The 14,636-nt window shown below is 34.7% G+C and overlaps 1 non-coding gene across 1 annotated transcript; it reads right to left on the reverse strand.

Moving 5' to 3' along the window:
* Window positions 1–918: 918 nt before the first annotated feature.
* TRNAR-UCG (transfer RNA arginine (anticodon UCG)) lies at window positions 919–992 on the reverse strand. Its single transcript has one exon. It is a non-coding gene; the product is annotated as a tRNA-Arg (tRNA).
* Window positions 993–14,636: the final 13,644 nt, after the last annotated feature.

Here is a 14,636-nt window from a genome sequence, read left to right on the forward strand (position 1 = left end):
ATAATCGTATCAGTGACACGGTACGTGACGTTTGGGCTCCGCCGTTTGGGCACTGAACGTTTGAGCGCGAAGCTATTTGAGCGCCAGACGTTTGGGCGCGAGTTAAATTAAAAGGTCATTATGTTACGCTCTGAGTACTAAGTTCGAATCAAGATATCACAAGATGTCTACTGTAGTGGAAGTCCTTGAATTACACTGGATTGTGTTTTACATACTAGAAGTACTGGAATTTCAAAATTCTAGAAACTTAATTAACAATTAAATTTTGTAAATTTAAGTTTCAACCAAAGTTGTGTGGGCTTTTTATTTGATAATTTTTCAAGCCAAAGGTAAGTAGACTTGACTAGTTATGATTGACTGCATTACATACATAGTGGGCCTATTCCATTAAAAAACTTAAAGCAGGCCTACTGTAGTTACGCAATAAGTGTGAATGTCAAACACATTTCTAGTGGCTAAATGACCAATCTATGCACACTTAACTATTATTTTTCACTTTGAAATCTTTCTTTTTTTCCTTTCGCCACTTTTTATAATGCAGATTAAATGCTTACAATGGGGGGAAAAAAAGTGTGTTAAGTTTTGATTTTTATATTGGAATATTAATAAAAAAAAAGTGATACTTATACGGCATACTGCAGTTCCTAGACTCAATGTCTTAGACACCCTGTATTAATATTATTCTCTCAACTCGATTAGGATTTAGGATTTTTAGATTTCTGGGCTCTCGGCATCTAAGGCCATTTATCCCGTCACGTTTGAGGGAGCACACTATCCGGGGAAAGGGAAGGAGGAAAGGATTGGGGAAGGAAGCGGTCTGGACCTATAAATTAGGTACCACCCCGGCGAATGTGAAGAGGAAAACACAGGAAAACGTCATTCAGGGTGGGAAAGAGCGTGTTACACTTTCCGACCGAGTGCCCCCACCGGGAATCGAACCCGGGACCTCTCGCACCGAAGGCGAGAGCGTTAGCGACTACGCTACGCGGGGCCACTCCCCTCAACTCAAGTGCGCGGAAATCTTTTATTGGTAGTTCTTTATTGGACTTAAGGAAGAGAAGAGCTTGGCAAACGTAAATTTTAATATTCATAAGTATGTAATTATTATCTTTTTTTAAAAAAAAATACACAAATTAAATCAATATGTTTTAATTAACATTAAGAAAATTATTAACAGTTCGTCTTATTCCTTTATTTCCTAGCTTTCTTATATAATACAAAAATTAGATCAACATTAGATAAGAACTACAAGAATTGTGAACAGGTGAAAAATCAATCCATGACGAGGTTAGGCAACAAATGCGACAAACGCTTTAAACTATTTAATTTAGATGAATAAATAAGATAGAGATAGAAAATATAGAGATAAATGAGGTGAGACAAAGATAGAAGTGTAGGAAATGTATATATCTTGATTCGCCCTTAGTTTTCAGTGCCTAGCTTACTTTATATGCCGTAAAATGTGATTTTTACTCTTTACCTCGCGCCCAAACGTCTGGCGCCTAAACGGCTTTGAGCCCAAACGGCAGCGCCGAAACCTCCGCGCCAAAACGTCCTGTCCCGTCAGTGACACAAGTTCCAACAGTGACATATACAATCCTAACCGTGACACACATAATCCTAACAGTGATACACATAATCCTAGCAGTGAGACGCACAATCTAACAGTGATACACATAATTCTAGCAGTGACACAGAGATTCTAACACTGATACACATAATCCTAGAAGTGACACGCGCAATCTAACAGTGATTATCATAATTCTAGTAGTAACACACACAATCTAAAAGTTATAATGTAATCCTAACAGTTATACACACAATCCTAAAAGTGATTCACCTAATCCTAGTAGTGAAGCTTGTACTGCTTGTAAATTATATGGATAAATCTAAACAATATTGAATTCATGGATATATGGATAAATCAAAACAATGTTCTTTAAAACAAAAGGAATGTCGAAAACCAATATGATTCATAGTACCGTAGAAATGTGAATTTATATTTTATGAAAGCAAAATGTAAAATAATAATAATAATAATAATAATAATAATAATAATAATAATAATAATAATAATAATAATAATAATAATAATAATAATGTCTGGGTTTTATTCGATCGATCGAACTTAGCTTAACAGTCACTAGGGACATATTTCCTTTAGTTAAGGAGAATGTGTACCACTTAGCATTATCTATAACAGTAAAATTATGCAAATTATTAGGTATAAACAAAAAATGTAATATCAGCACATATAATTTTGGAAAAGCTAATTTTAGGCAACTCTATTCTGAACTTCAAAATATTGACAGGACATTCCTTAGCTGTTATTCTGAGGTTGATACGGCTACAGAATCATTTTATAATACAATATGTAATATTTTTGATAAGTGAATTCCTCTCAAAAAAGAGGTAAATAGAAAGTACCCTCTTTGGATTACTAAGAATATAATTCGGAAAATAAAAACAAAAGCCCATCACCACAGGGCAATTAAGCACAATAGCAGAAATATAGCTTATCACTTCCTAGAATTTAAGAAGTTACGAAATGAACTTAAAAAAGAAATTAGAACAGAATATAGTAACTTTGTTGCGAATACAGAAAACACGTTACAAACTGATCCTTCCCAGCTCTGGACTTTTGTTAAAACTAAGACCCAACACCTTAATTGTAACACGCTGACATACAATAGCCACGAATTAGTTAGTAATGACGAGATTGCAAATTCATTTGCTACATATTTTCAGTCAGTCTATAATAACGAAGATATCATGGATAGCAGTAGTAATAGTAACAGCTCATATGAGACACTGGACAAATTAAGGATTCTAAAAATTGAGATCACTGAAATTAAAAAAAGCAATAAGAAAACTGAAGGGGAAAGGAACGATGGGACCTGATGGTATTTCAGATTATATAATAAAGGGATGTGAAGAACACTTTCTACTTCCACTCTATATTTTATTCAACCTAATTATTTCTACTTGTAAATTCCCCAGTAAATGGAAAATAACAAAAGTCTGTCCCATTCCTAAGTCTAATAATGGTAAAGATATTCAAAATTATAGACCTGTATCAATATTGAGTACTTTTGCTAAAGTGTTTGAATCTATTCTTTATAAACGGATTGAAAATCATATAAAACTATCAATTTCAGAATACCAGCATGGTTTTGTCCAGGGTAGATCGACAGTCACAAATCTCAGTATTCTTAACAATTTTCTAGCAAGAACCCTAGATCAAGGTGGTCAAGTAGATATTATATACACCGATTTTGCGAAAGCATTTGATAGAGTAAATCACAAGGCACTAATAGAGAAACTTCGTCAATTTAACTTCTCCGCAGAGTTAATTGGGCTGTTCGAGTCGTATTTGAGAGACCGAAGGCAGTTCGTTGTATATAAGAAATACAAGTCAACCGAATACTTGCAACTATCTGGTGTTCCACAAAGGTCAATTTTGGGTCCACTACTATTTGTAATATTTATAAATGATCTTCCTAGATGTATAAAGTATTCCCACAAATTGTTGTATGCCGATGATCTCAAACTTTTTAGATGTATAAATTCCATAAATGACTGTAATCAACTTCAACAAGACATAAATTCAGTGGTGCAATGGTGTTAAAGTAATTTATTGAATGTAAATATTAGTAAATGTAAAATCATGAGTATTACAAAACGTAAAAAACCAGTACAATTTAAATATTCAATTAATGAGACTCAACTACCCGTTGTAAGTACTGTCAATGATTTAGGAGTAATGTATGATACGAAATTTACATTTGAACCTCCTATTGATAACATAATAAATGAAGCGAACAGAAATTTTGGGTTTATTCTAAGAATTAGTAGGGAGTTTCGTAAACCTGCCACACTTCATAAATTGTATCAAACTTACGTTCGATCCAAACTCGAATACGCGACGCTTGTATGGAACCCAGATACAAAAATTAACTCACTAAAATAGAAAAAATCCAGTCCAAATTTCTTAGATATCTTGTATATAAGGAAACAAACATTTTCCCAAGAACTGAAAACACTAATTCATTAAATAAAAATTTTGAAACTCTAACCCTCAAACAAAGAAGAACGTTATCTGACACGATATTTTTGTGCAAGCTACTTAATAATAAGCTAGATTGTAACGAATTGCTTTTGAGCTTTCAAATAAACGTTCCAGGTAGAAAAACACGTCCAGAAAACTATAACTTCTTTTATTGTGCAAAAGCAAGGACTAATATCCTAAATAAGTCGCCAACATGGAGGATTAGTGCAACCTACAACAGACTCTTAAAAATGACAAATAATATAGATATTTACGCTGATTGCCTCACAAGGTTTAAAAGGGAAATTGTAAATATATTATTTCATGAAAGATGAACACTGTAATTGGGTATAATACCTGTTGTGTTCTGTTTCAATAAATAAATAAAGCATAAAACTAGCTTCAATAAAATTAATTAAATTACAGTGGATACTCCATCTAGCATTTGATTGTAACTGTGTTCCTAGAATCCAACAACTAAAGCCTTGAACAGTAATAGTACGTCTACACAACACGTAAAGTATTTCAGAAATGAAATGTTCTCAAAGGAAAAAATGTGAATATGGAATTTTTTAAAAAAAGGGTTCAGTATTATGAATTTCGCGATTCTATAGTGCATCGTAATTGCACTTTTATAAACGGGATTCCCTTCGTCATTATTAATAATATTCAGTTCTTTCCTTTTTGTTTCCAAAATATTGTGTGAATATATTTGATCCGACGAATTCAATAGAAGAATTTCGTATGCTGAATAATGAACAGAAAAGTTAATTAATTTTTAAATATATGTAGTTAAATTGAAGCATTTTGTGAAAGACGGCAAGATCTCATAAAGTGAGGTTTAGTTTGTTTGCCAGCTCTTACGTTTTTTCCCGTTTCTTTTGGGATGTTTTAGTATGTGAAACCACATATGAGTTTGACATATCGGTAAAAAAGTATTTCTTTCTTTTTCCTTTTTTTACTGATAAACCTGGAAACCCTAGGTTAAATAACACAACAAAAGTCAATTCTAGTAGTTACTGGGGAAACGTAACTCGAAGAACACGGTAGACCTATTGTAAATACTATATAAATATTATATTATTGTAAATACTATAACTGTACTAAATTATAGTTAAAAAAAAAGAACTTAAAACTAAGTTTCGTGTACTATGATAGTTGAATTAAAAGCAATAGTATTATTTCCCATGGAACTTGGAGTAAATTACATGGCATATTTTATGTGGTGATTATATGTAAATGTCACATTCGAGAATTTAGATGGTAGCTTTCTTTAATTTCTACCCAAATTTGTTACTTTGGGTGTTTTATTACGCAACAAACACTTATTTTTTATGCTTTTTCTCTCTCTCCACCGATACATTTACAACTACTTAACAATACTTATCAGAACTATAATTCAGAAACACGTCCCTTTTGCTATTTTTTTAATTATTTTAATTTTTGCATTTCATAGCATAGGTTTTCTTAATACAAATTCAGTAAACTGTCCGGTTCTTCATGCCACAGAGATTTTATTTATTAAATGAAACAAATAGGATATCTAATTAGTAGGGCAAGTCAAAAGCATAAAAAGCATAACAGCAATTTACACATATGGTTGGTACCTTCAACATGGTTGTGGTTGTCCAGAAGAAACTAATTTTAAAAGCATAATAAAGCACAATTTCAGAAAATAAAGCATAATTTAAAATATATAGCATAATTCTTGGAAAATTCTGTTTAACTGCAAGATTAACATACTGTATTAATATTTTTAAAACCAATATTTACAATGCAAAATCATAGAGAACATAACAATTCAACAATGAAAAGCTTCTTTTATTTTTGTAAACTTTTCGGTGTGTAATCCTATGATGTGGAGAAAAGAAAAAAGGAAAAGAAGAAAACTTTCCGCTAACAATGCATAGTACTCAAGAACTCCACACTATATTGTTATGTGTACAAGAGTTGGAGTGGGTCGGTGGGTCAAGTTTTCTGAGTGGGTTAGTGGGTCGTGGGCCAACAGCATGTGATCCACTGTGACTCACCACCCACCGTGACCCACTGTGACCCACCACCCACCATGACTCACTGTGACCCACCACTCACTGTAACCCACTGCGACCCACCGACTCAGTATGATCTACCTACCCTCTCTGCTCACTGCATTGTAGAAAGTATTTTCTGAAGACTGGTAAATTTGTCTCCGTTTTACTTTCAAGACCTCCATTTCCCTTTCTTTTCCACTTGTTTCTGTCTACTTACCTGAGGTGAGTATATCTAAGCCAGTGAAAAAGGAACTTTGGGCACTTTTGGATATTGATATTTTTAATAGTAATAATAGCAATAGGACTTACACTACAATTTGGCTTTCGAGACCTGTGAGTTTTTAGAGCTAACTACTGGAAAAAATACATTTTTGAATCACTGTAATATATAAATTATTTATAAAAAATTGAATGTAACTATGTGTGCCTGATCATCACGATCAAATTGCAAAGTCAAAAGAAATTACTTTTGGTATATAGTTAGGCCTTAATCCAAACTGGGATGTTATATTGCTTTTATTATAATACATAATATCCTAAGGAGGTAGTGAGGATCCGAATTTTTGCGAAAAAATAATGAGTATCTCGCAAGCCGTTAAACTTACGGATCTGAAATTCAGTGTATTAACTCTTGATTGAAAATAAACAGAATGTGCCCTAGCATTTTTTTAAAATTCTCCTTTATGTAAGGGGCTGGGGCACTTTCTATATATGGAAAATTGGTAGTGAATTGGTTTGTAAAAATGATCGAAAACGATCGATGTTATTTCAGAGAAAAAAATCAGAAACAAAAAATACAGTGCTTGGCTTCATATATCCATTGCTTTCTGTTATAATAATTGCTGAAGCTTATGTTTATTATATGGAGCGCTCACAGCACAGGGCAATCAACCCATAAAGTTTTGAGAAAAATAGGCATAAAATTTGTACTGTAAGCTTAATTACACGGAAATTTGAAGTTTGGATTGTACGCATAATTGTATGGAAAATTTTACACTTTTTTCCCTTTACGTTGATCTACTTACTTTGATTCGGAACTATGAAATTTCATCCTTTTTTCCACTGAAAAGTATTGATAATTCAACAAGGAAATAATTATACTATGATAATTTAATTGAAATTCATCGTAATTTGGCACATGGCAAACAGCAGTGTGGTAATTGAAGTTGAAGAAGGAGGGAAATTCCCATTCACCTCTAAATACTTCCCAGAAACCTCGTTCTCTTTCGCTTTCTAGACGGGGGAGGGAACTTGGTAATGGTATCAAACCTTCATGTGTAATTACAAAAATTAAATTTATAAACAAATAAGAAATCATCAGTTTATCAGGCTTTAATTGATAATTTATTCACAAGATCCCTTATCAAAGGCGTGGTAGATGAAGTTTCTGTTCTACATGGGTCGACATCGCCAACTGACATGGTCGATATGGAAAAGATGTATGGTGATAGAGAGATGATACTTCTTGCTGAGTATTTCAAAACTGACCGAGAAAAATCGTCATCAGACTTAAGTCTAACAAGTAGATTGTCGACAAAAATTTCTCGTCGGGTAGAAGTATTATCAATTTCCACGACAGAGTGCAAACGGGGATTTCCCCTTATGAATTTACAGATGACTGATATTAGAAATAGAGTATGTGCTCAAAAATTGTCTAACTTGTTGCTCATCAATGTTAATGGCCCACAGCTAGACAAGCTCAAAGTAGACGAGCTAGTTATTTCTTGGCTGAAGGATGGACATCATTCCACTGCGGATGATTTACCACCAAAAAGTTACCAACAGGAAATAAATCCGATTTCAGATTTGTTTTAAGGTGGAAAATTACGAGTTACGGAAAATGTATACTTGTATTACTAATGGCTTATTTGTGTTATTCAACTTTGTACCTACTTTTTAGTAACTTTCTTCTTTGCTTTAGGAAAAGTACATTTGAATAAATATTCATAATAATTGCAATTATGTATATTTGTAACTTAAATTTAACGTGGTGTTTTAGTGATTACACAAATTACAATTATGAGCATACTTTATGGAGATGCTCTCACATAGGGTACCCGATAACATTTATACCCTATGAACAACTGATTTTTCAAGTCTTTTGTGAGAAAAATACTGTGAACTGAGAAACCATAACCTTTTCCATATTGTACAGGGGTATTTTCCTGCGAATAGAAGTTTCTTGTGGAATGAGTTCAGAAATTAACACTTACAAGAATACTCTATTTGTACAAGTATATTTTAGGCACACACTAATTTCCCCCGACCTCGAACTGTTTCAATTTCCTCACTGACAAACACTTTATCATTTTATATCGTAAAGGTCAGATCCACCGTTATTGTATCAGAGTGGTGCTTGAGCGATTGACTAGAAATTCAAACTCCGATTAGTGACAATTTCACAGTCTTGTTTTATTACAAGTGTAAACTCTTTAGTCAGTTCAGAAGAGGCCGTGGATCGTGTTCACAGTTGATGACGATGGATTTTGGTGAGTCAGAGTAGGACAAAGTGGATGAGAGTGGTTCATGGTGGGTGGTGGGTCAGAGTGGGTCATCGTGGGTGGTGGGTCTGAGTAGGTCACCGTGGGTGGTGGGTCATGGTGGGTCACAGTGGGTCATGGTGGGTGGTGGGTCAGAGTGGTCATGGTGGGTGGTGGGTCAGTGGGTCATGGGTCATGGTGGGTGGTGAGTCAGTGGGTCGTAGGTCACAGTGGGTGGTGGGTCAGTGGGTCGTGGGTCAAGTTTTCATTGATCCACGCCAACTCTGATGTGACCTCTTGTACTAAGCACTTTCTGTACTTTTTGGTGGCACACAATTGATAGAAAAAACTGACTCGAGTAAAGCATATCTCTTCGCAGTGCATTAAGTACAAAGTCCATTAAATATGAAAGAAACTGGTTGCTTAAAATATTAATAAACAGATCAGGATATTTAGAATATTTAATGTGTTGTAAATATTATACATTACAAACGATTAATGAATAACAACGATTGACATTAACAATAAACCATAATAAAGCATAATTTGGAAAAAATAAAGCACAATTCAACAAAAAATAAAGCATAATGTGGGTTACTCTACTAATTAGCTTGAAAAATCTCAATGCAATCATGATGATTCACATGGATGTACGGAGAAATAAGAATTTATAAGGACTATTATCTGTCGAAAGAAGTACTATTGAAAATTGGGACAATGGGAGTCTACACAAACACAACCAATCCACAATCCAAAGATGGTGCATCCAGTTCTAGCACCTTGGCAAGCTGCGATGTCATCGATGATGACTTATTTCAGTACAAATCAGATGAATTGTTGATGGATTTTATTGTAATTTAAAGTCATGTATGTTGCTTGTTAGTCTTCAGCGAATAAAGGGGCCACGGTGGCTCAGTGGTAGAGCGTTCATCTCTGGTGCATGAGGTCCTTGGCTCGATCCCAACTTGCACCAACTAAGCTTTGTGGTGACAAACACCGTGTGCGTGGGTTTTCTCGGGGTTCTCCCGTTTCCTCCAATTTTCTTCATTCCACCATTTCATTCATTTCTCATCATCACTGTCTCCTTTAGCCTAGTCGGCATAAACGTGGGACGTAAAACTTAAGCTTTCATTCCATTTCATTTCAGCGAATAAAATTCAACATTCCAAATTTTAGTATAACTCACTTATATATAATTCTACACACAAAAATGGGTTTAAAATCTACAATGCGGGTTATAGGTTAACAGTTCCAAATCTAGCCATTTTTGTGTAAAAAAAAAAAAAAAAAAAAAAAAAGCTTATTTCTGAAGGCCATCTAGCCTTTTCCTTCAGTGCTGGCAACACTATTTCCTGGTCTTTCAGCAAACAGCGTCATTAGATTGTGTAAAGTTGTATACGAGGAAACATTTTTCATCTCGACAAGACAACAGAGAATTAGCTTTTAAAATTGACACGAGAAATCAAACATTACAATTTTCATCTCTTTTCCACACGATAATGAAGGTGAGACGAAAACTTTTACAACCCTATTGGGCAAGTCTATTTCACCCAAATCTTTGATCACAAACTGATTGCAAAGAGCATTTATGAACGCTCAAAGATACGTGAGACATTCCACAATATATACTCCAATTACTAGCATGATTTAAATATTGTTATACCACACTCTTTGTCGGCCTCTTATGAGGGATTTTCATAACTTGTAGGGGAAAATAAGCAAAATCAGGACAAATTTTGAATATAAATTTACACAACGAAACGAGACATGAAAACGTTTCCCCAAGAATCGACACGAGGCGAGAAACAAGACGAGACCTCTACAGAACAAACGAAACAAGGCAAGAAGAACTTTCTTTCCCGTATCATCTTGTCTAGTTGACACCATTATTGGTCGGCATAGTGTTCATCACAGTCCTCCAGCAAACAAAATCCGTCTCTTGTCAAGTTACCTCGGTTTACCACTCCCCCAAGGGGAGGTGGATGGGTGTCTAGCCGTTACATACTTTTCCCAATACGTTATTTACATGCTCTTTGGATTTGTTTCTCTTTGATATTAATGCTGCGCAATTACTCTCGAAGATACCTGAGGAGCAGTAATTGTGAAGTTCGGCTGTTTGTGTATTATGCCTGCACTGGTGGTTCTGCTCGTCTATTGGCTGTTTGTATATTATGCTGGTTCTTGTGGATCTTCTCGCTGGCAGAAGTGGTTGAGGTGAGTTATAAGGCACAAGTAAGAAATTTAATGATTTACTTGAAAAACTGTTGCTGTGTAATTAAATCGATAAGAGTTTTTTTGTTGGTGAGTGATTACTTTTTGTTCGTTCTTGTTTTTGACTTTCTTGTTGGATTGAATTTTGTATTTGAAACGTATAGGTTTCCTGTAGTGATGTGGAGACTGTTGATTTGAGGATTGTTTCGGAGGTAGTTTGGTTGGCAATTTTCAAAGGTAGGTTGTTTGGCTGGGTCTGTTGTGATGACCAAGAGAAATGTCTTGTTAGGCTGCTTCAACTGCTTCCTCAGTTTTATATTTTAGGGTATCATTTCTAGTCATGACTTCGAGTGTTGGGGAGATGGCTTCTGTTTGATGTTGGGAACTTTCTGTTGATGGTTACTCTCGGACACGGTTCTGTTAAGGATCAGTGATGACTTGCTGTTAAACTGACGGGGCAAAAATTACGTTTGATATCTAATGGTGTGATGTGCTTCCCTTGGGTCTTCTTGGGCATCACGTGTGTCTCGTACAGTGTGCTTCTTTTTCGCATGTTGCGCACAATGAATTCGTATAAATATAAACAGTGCGGCAGGCGGGGCAGGATAGATGCGCTGAATGCAGCATGTGAAAGCTTCATGCCCAACTGATTTTACATGGTTAGAATGTGTTGTGCAGATTAGGAATTACAATCATTGCTACATAGCGAATTTAGTAAATTTGTGGTATGTAACTTTAATTCCGCTTACACGTGTTGTTCATCGTGCTGCAACGTTCACAAATTTTTAGACTTTCCCAAGTATACGTGTGTAAACTTTTTTGCATAACTCATTTGTTTAAAAGATGTCATTCTCGAAATTAATAACCGTCAAAAGAGAAAAGAAAAATGCTTAAAGATTCTCAGAGGCAAGGATTCTATTTTTGTACTTAAATGAAACGAAAAATCTTTACTATTTCTTCAGAACGAAAGTTTTCATATTATTTAAGATTCTGGAAAGAAATTAGAATTCAACTTATACAGAAAAAAAAATCATTTCTCAAACTCAAATCTTATTGACAAAAATTCTATGCTTCGTTCATTATATTATTATATTTTATTCTACATAGCTCTAAGAAAATCTAGGGAAGAAAACTTTCCATTTTCTACAACCAATAAATGCCTCTAAGCACTTGTGTTGGTTGAAATCTCTTTTGGGTGAAGTTTGACTCTCGTTTCCCCAGTCACTAGAATATTCTGTGCGAAAATTATCGTCGTTTTGAAGTACCTCATTAACGCAGGAATTAAAATCTCACGTTTTACCTGCGCTTCTTTTGGACCATAAATTACAAGGGAAAAGACATATTTCGAGCTCTTAGATTCTTCTATAATTTACTGCTTTCTGAAGTTGTTGTTTTTCTTGACAGTGCACACAGATAGGAGAATTTCTACTAAATAAATATTAAACCAGGAAAACTATTCGAGAATGGTACATCGTGAGAAAATGCTTACATTATTTATAATAAAAATATACACAATTTCCAAAACACGAAACAAGTATAATGATAATTAATATTAAATTTTGACAGTTAATATTATAATCTCATTAATCATTTGTATTGCAACTGTCACAATCAAAGGTTTGATATGACCATAAAAGTTCGTTTTTGTCGAGTTTCTTGAAAATTATACGTTTTTGCACTTAAGTACAAATCTTTTTGATCAGGAAAATGAGATCTCTTGATTTATATATCGTCGCATGAAAATCAGAGAAACATAAGTCCATTTTAGTATGTTTACAGGCGAGAGGACAAAAAATATTATTTTCTTAGAAAGATGCGTTTTTAATAAGATGGTAATTAAGCTACATTACAACAGATAATCGACAAGGAGAAGTGGCGTTACGTTCCATTTACACTAAGCGGGGCTTTCAAAATTATGTTCAAACATGAAGAAAACGAAAACCGCATTATGTTCCTCTCATGCGACGATACATCTCTCCTTCGGGCATCCTCTGTATACTACCAGAATAAAATCTCTTCGCACGGGAAGGATACGTTTCATTCTGGATATAAAGGGCTAAATTTGGATTCAACTGGCATCGGAAGTGTCACTGTTCGTCTCAGCGACCCTGAAAACTATGGATTCGTCACTAATACGGTCGCTTTTGATCATTTTTGAATATCTTCCTCCTCCTCGTCCCCTCAATTCCAAACCTAATCTATGTTGAAAATTTGGTCGAGGTCGATCGGTTGGTTCGGGATACGGACAAGATCTCGCGGCCGAAACATCGCCGCCCAAAATTTCGCCGGCCAAAACCCCGCCGCCCAAAACGTCGCGGGACAAAATCTCGTTGGCCAAAACCTCGCCATCCAAAACCTCGCGAACCAAAATTTCGCTTGGCCAAAACCTTGCGAAATGAAACTTTTCTTTAAAATTTACCCAATGAGTTTCTTAATATGAAATTCCACATTACAAATAATAATAATAATAATAATAATAATAATAATAATAATAATAATAATAATAATAATAATAATAATAATAATAAGAAGAAGAAGAAGAAGAAGAAGAAGATACAAAACATCGTGTACGTGGGCTTTCTCAGGTTATTCCCGTTTCCTCCCCCTTTCTTTATTCGATCATTTCCTTCATCCTGGTCATCTACGTCTCCTTTAACCTACAGGACATAATCAAGGGACGTCGTAAAAACTCATTTATAATTTCATACTTTCATAAATATTGTTAGATTTTTGTTAAAATTTTAAGTATATATTATTAGAAGGTTGGCACAGTTCTCATAGCTTTGATTAAAATCAGTCAGGAATAAACGATGAATTAAAATGTAACAAACATAGTCATTTAATTTTTATATATATAGATTTCCAAAGCATGCATTACAATTTTTCTTGTCATTATTTTAATGTAATTATGTGTTATTACTAAATATATACATATAGTAATATATAGAACATTCTACATTGAAGAAATCGTCGTGAAGAGGTTTTATCCTGACGACATTTCTTCCCAGGCGACACTACGTCTCGCTTAATTTAGATCAGGCGAGATTCTGTGTCGCGAGATCATTACAACGAGGTTTTGGTCAGGCGAGATTTTGGGTATGGCGATATTTTGGGGTGCGAGGTTTTGGCAACGCGAGGTTTTGGCCCGGCGAGATTTTGGCCCGCGAGGTTTTGGGTGGCGAGTCGGCGATTATTTTAATTAAACATAACGTGATAACAATCATGATATAATTGTCCCTGATCGAAGTACGGTTAAACATTAGCAGTTAATTCCTTATTATAGTTACCCCTGGAATGTAGTTCCTTGATATACAGGCCTTATCAGAGATAAATAATATCAGGGGTTTACATTATTAGTGAACAATATTATAAGATACAGTACAGTGACGTTTTGAACCGTGTTTGTGTGGATGTTTTTGCCTCTTCTGAGGGTTTGTTGCCATTATTGTTAGAAATCACGCACAGAGGTAAGATATTAGGTGAAAAGGCACACGTTAGAATCATTGTGTGTCATAATGTGGGCTTTTCTATTCATCAAATATATTTCAAACTGAAATAGGCTCCATCTACTTTTGGTGATTCCATCAAGCGTTTTCAGCGGAGACGAAAGAACGTGGACAAAAATCAAACTGGAGGGTCTCGTATTACGTCACGTACGAAAAATCGTACTATTGTATTGTTTAGCAAAAGAAATTTGAAACTTACTGCAGCGGAACTCCAATCAGAATTTAATCGTAGTCACCCTACAAACATTTCAATTATTACTGTGAATCGGCATTTGAGAGTAGCTGCATTCTAGGTAAGAGTTGCTGTGCAGAAACTATCGCAAGTTCGGTGAAAATAAATAATAGAGACTCCAATGGACAC

Source organism: Thermobia domestica, chromosome 12 (assembly GCF_964235325.1).
Source record: "Thermobia domestica chromosome 12, izTheDome1.hap1.1, whole genome shotgun sequence".
NCBI classification, from domain to species: Eukaryota; Metazoa; Arthropoda; class Insecta; order Zygentoma; family Lepismatidae; genus Thermobia; species Thermobia domestica.